Below are 6,588 nucleotides of genomic sequence, written 5' to 3' on the forward strand. Positions count from 1 at the left end.
GTGTGTCCCCCGAGTGAGGACTTTGGGCACACAGATTACGACCAATAGCAAATATTGTGCGTGATTGATGGAGGCGAGACGCCTCCGTGGATCTGCCATTTCTTTGCTTTGTTCTTTTGTTTTTCTTGTACGCAAATTCCAATGAGTTTGATGGATTGTAGTGGAATGAAGGTGACAAAGTATCAGACAAGCTCAACAAAATTAATATTTTGTATTCTCTGTGTTTTATTTTTGAACAAATAGTCGGTGTATCTGGACGATATAATTAATAATAAAAAATGTAACTTTCGGATTCGTTCCATGCAGATGTTATTGAAACGAGTTTTTAAAGGCTCTATATCAATGTCATATTATGAGCTGCTACTCATGCCAATTGCAAAATTGACTTCACCGTGTATATTATTATAACAAATCTTTATTTAAATAGTATAAATCATTTAATCCGAATTCTTAGCACAAACCTTGACCCCTACAATGTCTCGCACTCGCACGCAAATGGTCGGGATTATCCTGTAATGGTGCGACCATTCTACCTAAGTGCGACGCAACTACGACCACCGTAGATAATCAATTGTCTTGCTGCCGTAATACAACCGCTTGGGCTGAGTGGATTCTAGGAGATTAAGGATTTTAGAATTGCATAATGTTTTGCTGTAAATAATTTTTGCTGGGAAGGGTGGAGGCATTTGCGTGATAATCAATAAGAAGTTTGGTGTTGTATTTAGTTTTAACTTCAATTACTAATAATTACACAGATTCCATCTCCACTACATAGTTATAGATATGTGATTTTTAGAAAACAATTACATATATATTTTGTAAGTAAATAGCGGACCTAATATCTTGTATACTGGCACCTACTGCTCTGTGAATGTTATGTATTGGAACATATGCATGGAGCACCTTCAAGCTGAAAGGGATTACAATTGTATATTGTGCTATGTGTGTCCTAGAAATTAAATCAATAGTCAACCTAACTATTCTACAGTAAAAACTCCTTTAATTTTCTCATACTCCCAGAAAATTCGTTCACATAACCAGTTTAAACCGCGTCATCGCGTCAGAATCACAGTACATAGAGAGTACACAATCGGTTGACCGTCAGACCCGGCCACAGGCAAATGACAAGGAATTAGTTGGTAATGGCGAAACCATTGTACCCACAAGTGCTTACTTTTATATGCAAGTAAATAAATCAAGTATCAACAATATATACCTAACTTTACATCTCTAAAAAGAAACCTTTTCTCATATTAAAATGCACGTTCACATAACCAGTTTAAACCGCGCCATCAGAGCGAATCACAGTACATAGAGAGTACACAATCGGTTGACCGTCGCAGGCCCGGCCACAGGCAAATGACAAGGAATTAGTTGATAATGGCGACACCATTGTGCCTAACTGCCTGGTGGCTCACCTAGACATACATAATTGATTATCCCACTGAACCCTTCTGCGGAAGCAGGGTTTAGAAATTGTGGACGGTTTTTTGAAAAGGATTGTGAATATTCTGGTAAAGTTTGCTGAATTTTTAGACGAATAAATTCGGGATTCTAGTTTTTGATGTATCTTCTATGTTAGTCACTTATTTCTGGTCAAGCTGAAAAGTTTTTAATGTTGACGTCTAATTCTGACTGAAATGGTTAACTTGCGTACTATTCAACAATTTACCGCCAAATACACATCGCCAAGCCAATTAAAAATGGTTTCTTCGAAAGCTTATGTTAAATTAACATAACTGATCCTTTGTTCCCGTTTTGATGGTCTAAAAGTCTTTACATAACTGGCTAACACCTGGAAGCTAATTAGATATTACCTGCACACTTGCATCCTAAGAATGTTAGCATAATTATCTCGATGTTCTCCGTAAGAGGAAACTCACTGAGACACTTCTCCCAAAGGAACTGAGTTCGCGCTAACATTGCTGAAACCACGTGTTGCAATACAGGATTAAATAAAAAAATAAAAACTTTTATTCAAACCTCCTTAAGTGGGTACTTAATTACCTCTATCATACATAAGAGAATTATTCTAGCTTTTAAATTTGGTGTACTATGCAGAATACAATATCTTGAAAAAATACGCCAAACCTTATTCTAATCGATTAATTTAAAAAAAGAATCATCCCCAAAATTATCATTATTGAAACATCTTATCTGAAAAGAAGATACACAAAACCCCATGACACACATTGTGAGAATCCAGGTAATTAAATCAGGAACAAAAATCCAAGGTTGGAATATGGCTGAATAATCTTATTTGTCTGTGTCAAACTACGGCTTTTTTACTAAGACGGATCTGTCACAGATTATCTAGAGCTATTATTCATTCCTTTGGTAGAGGACCAATCTGACAGCTGTCGTAACCCTTTTTAACCAATGAGAACGTCATAGGCGCACGATTTACATTGAGACGTGTTTTTTTCTTCCCAGCTTAGTATATTAAGTGCTTTTTTATTGCATTTTAATATCCTTGTTTTATTTTTTTTGTTTCTGTTCGCTGGGAAGGGATTTAATTATTTTATTAGGTGTTTAGATTCTTAGAGGTGAGTCAGGGTAGTTCTAAGAAAGTTTACAAGGAAAACTAGACTTTGATGAATCTATTCAGTCCCTGGGTTCCTTTTTTTCTTAAAATCGATTCTAATTTGTATCCGCATGCGCCTTATTTTTTTAACGAGCTAAACACAATTTACCTACATATAAAACCTGATTTAAATCAATAAAATTAAAAGTAAATCAATCATCATTACTGACCATTTCCATTTCCTTTATGAGCATTCAATTTGTAAAAACATTAAACTGTATGTGACAAACATTAACTAAATAACAGCAAACATGAAACGCGACACCCGTTACCCAATAAAAAACCAGCAATAATATTATTTATTACCACAATAAACACATTTTAATTAACGTTATCTATTCACAATCGCGTAATTAATAGCAGCAATAAAATTAACCCGCCATGTTTCAAATAAAACAGTCGAAACAAAACTTCCTAACAAAATAAACGATACTCATAATACATCATTTGTGTAGCTATCAATAAGGCGGCCGAATCTTAACATCTCACTAACATCTCAATTTCTTGTATTGGAAACAACAATAATATTTCCTGAAACAGGATATTTATTTAAAACAAGGCGTTGATAAAGTAATTTTCTTTTAACCCTAACCATGTCTTTATGGAGTGGTCATTACTTAGCAATGGTACACAGCCCGCTCTGAGCAATGGCTACGTATTAATCAAAATGCCATATTTTTGTCTCACTCTTTTTGTAGTTCCGTTCCCCTCTCACTAGTCACGGATATCTCGTTTTTATTTGTTACCAAGTATCTTTCTAAATCGTAAATCTCATCAGGCAAAAACAATCCCTAATTATTTAATCATTAGTTCCCGTTTCAAATGTATTATTGTGCTTCTTATTACCTTTTTCGTCGGGTGATCATACTCAGGTTCTGCAGTCTTACTCTCCTGAGACGAAATTCGGTCTTTTTTTTCGTCTCTCCATCACAGATCCTTTTTTCGCTTTTTCAGAATAGATGTAGGAAAGCGTTCTTGCCTTCGTCCATTTCTTACGCATTATCTCGTAATCATTAGTTTCACCATTTCCTTGATAGTAAAAGGTTTTTAGACAACTCAATTAAGTAGATAAATTACTTTTACACTTTCGCTTTACGATCGTTACGACTTCGCTAAGGTATATATAAAATATAGGGATTCGAACTTTGTTGACCAAGACAGGAAATTATGAAATCACAAAAACAGAGACAAAATGTTAATGTGATTATTTGGTTGTTATGTAGTGTAAAACCTCTGTGACCTTAGCATTATGGATCGTGCAGGCTTTCTAATCTGCAACACATTAATCGAGCCTAGAGGTACAAAAATGATTATCTATACATGCAGTTATAACACATATGCAAAGTGCGTAGTCCATGTGAGAACTTTCGACTGTGACCCCTTGCTTCCTTAAATATCCTTTAATTTATTTTTTATCATGAAAGAGCTGCTTTCTTTGACGACGAATCCTGAAAAGATTAACCTAAGTAAGCCTATCTTCTGCCAAATTTCATTTAAATAATTTAAATATAACCCCACTGAGCAACATGACTGTGCACTTATAATAATTAAAACTTTCTTGCCATCCTAATAATTTCTCGTTCCCTATTCTCCCATATTACATATCCCACAACAAACAAACAGTTACCTTATCATCACCACGCCTGAAGCCACACCACGTGTTACTTGTCACCGCTGACTCCCTCCGTAGCATACGTCGTCACTTCGGCCATGACACATACCTGTTTCTTCTTAAAGATCGCGGGAACTTGGTATTTCTGTTTGTCGTTGGAGCCTGGCATTTTTGTGATACTTAAATGCCGTATGTATTAAATGGAGAGTGTTGAGATTCAAGGTTTTTAAGTGATACGTACTATAAATAAGTAATGAGATTTTAATCAAAAGATTTTCTAGAAAACTTTAGGAGGCTACACAAAGTTTAATCTAATTGTGCCTCTGTCAATAAAATGAGTGTACATTATGTGTGTCACATTATTACATACTTTGTCACATACCTATCCTAAAATGTCTAGGTATATTTTTGTAACGTAATTGGATGGATCTGGCATTAAACCTGTGATTTAAAATGATTTAGAAAGACGCCAACCTCCTTGCAAACTATGGCTGTTTACCTAACAGAACCGTGGGCGGAGCTTCTATCATGGTGACCAAAATCGTTCAGCAACGTCTCCAATTGTGCAAGCTTGAGATAAGCGAACAGTAACAGATTACAAAAGTGATACCAGATAGGTTGTGGGCGTCAGTGTCTCTTTGATGTGATCTTTAACCCAGCCTTAAAACCTCTGAGCTGCGCCTACGCAATTAACGGCAGAATTTTTTATCTTGCTCAGATATTGATTGGATAAGGCCTAAGGCTTATTCTGTATTATTAACAAAATTAGAGGGGTTATTGACTGTTTCGCTTTTGTGATTTTTAAGTAAGCCATACCTAAGCATCTTTCTCGGCTTAATCGATCTTACATCGCAAAATATAACCTGCAGGACAAAACGTCTCTTGAGATACATATGTTTACATTTTCCTTCGGAGAAATCAAGTAACTTTAGTCTGCCCTTCTGCTTACCAGTAAACCCAAGATAAGTTTTGCAGAATTCTCATAACTTAACTATAACCTGTTAAAAGTCCACCTTTGAATAAAAGGTTATTCTAAAATTACAGCACCTTCAAGTGTCATCCTCATAGACGCTGATAAGCCATGTCATTCATCATCAAAACCAGTGGCGTGCTTAGATGATGATCAGTGTTTTATCGCGATCATTGCTGTGTTGGTACATGCTGGTGAACATTTGCATATAATGGTGCGATGCCTTGCCATCCATCTTATTGTGTGACTGACACCTACTTTGTATAGGATGTTTTAATTTTGACGAGTCTTAGTTCATATTTTTTACAACGAATACCGTCCTTACACTACTTCTGTTAAAATTGATCCAGCCCACCAAGATCCGGTGAAATTTTGTTTCCTTGATGCATTTTTTCCCATGATGTGCAGAGTTAATAATAAGGCTGCTCCCAAATTAATTTTATTGATACAATACGTTCTTTATGCAGAACGATAAAATTAGCTTTTGTAACGTCTTCATTATGTACCCAGGACAAAAACAAATAAATGAAACGTCATAAATAATTTTACATTCAGATGTATTGTTGCAAATAATTCACATAATCAATTCGTCTTTTCAGATCTCGGAGCCGAAGTCGCAGCATCTCCTGGAAGCAAAGAAAGAAAAAAAGTCGTCAATATACAAAACAATAAAGCAACACCATTTAAGTGAAAACAAGGGAAGGGTAAATAAAACCTATAGGCAGAACGCATTAAGGTATTCGGGCAAGACGCCATTGTTGTCATATCGTGGATAAACTATGACATTAATCAATGGAAGACAACAATAGTACCGCTCACCTCAAACCGAACTCATCTACCCAGCGTACCTTGAACCTCCTCTTCTTAATACGGTGTACTGAGTTCTATTACTCTAGCAGGTCTTAATATTTTGGTTGAGCATATCGAGTGAATATATCTACATAATGTGGGCAACAACACAACACTAGATAACGGTTATTGTGACGACAATTCGATTCTACCCACGTGGTTACTGGAAGATTAGAATTAGTATAAATCCTTATGTACTCGATATGTTGGAATAAGCGTTTGATAGTCAATAAATTCGTATGAATTGGTTTAAAGTCTATTGTCTGTCACAATAAAAATGTAATCGATGATAACAAGAAATTAGATATGAAGATATCGATATTAAAGTGGTGACTGAAAAATCACGTGTTTAATTTAATAGTTTCACCCTATACCTTCCGCGTATAATATATTACCAAAACCAAAAACCATGAACAATAAAACGCATTCCCAACTGAAACCAAAAATTAATTTGTGATATGCAAAATCAAATCCCTAACGACACTCGCATTCATTCCCCACCATTTCACACACCCGTTAATCATGAGGGTTCCTTCAACGAGGACAGATAATTTCATTAGTATATATGCTACG

At 35.6% G+C, this 6,588-nt stretch overlaps 1 long non-coding RNA gene across 1 annotated transcript in view; it reads left to right on the plus strand.

The window, feature by feature from the left end:
• Positions 1-6,222, plus strand: part of LOC126053839 (uncharacterized) — a 73,585-nt gene extending 67,363 nt beyond the window's left edge. Inside the window, exon 3 of the long non-coding RNA XR_007510501.2 lies at positions 5,766-6,222. This is a non-coding gene — a long non-coding RNA (uncharacterized LOC126053839). The remainder of the gene's footprint in view (positions 1-5,765) is intronic.
• Positions 6,223-6,588: the final 366 nt, after the last annotated feature.

This window comes from Helicoverpa armigera, chromosome 14, assembly GCF_030705265.1.
Source record: "Helicoverpa armigera isolate CAAS_96S chromosome 14, ASM3070526v1, whole genome shotgun sequence".
Taxonomy (NCBI): domain Eukaryota; kingdom Metazoa; phylum Arthropoda; class Insecta; order Lepidoptera; family Noctuidae; genus Helicoverpa; species Helicoverpa armigera.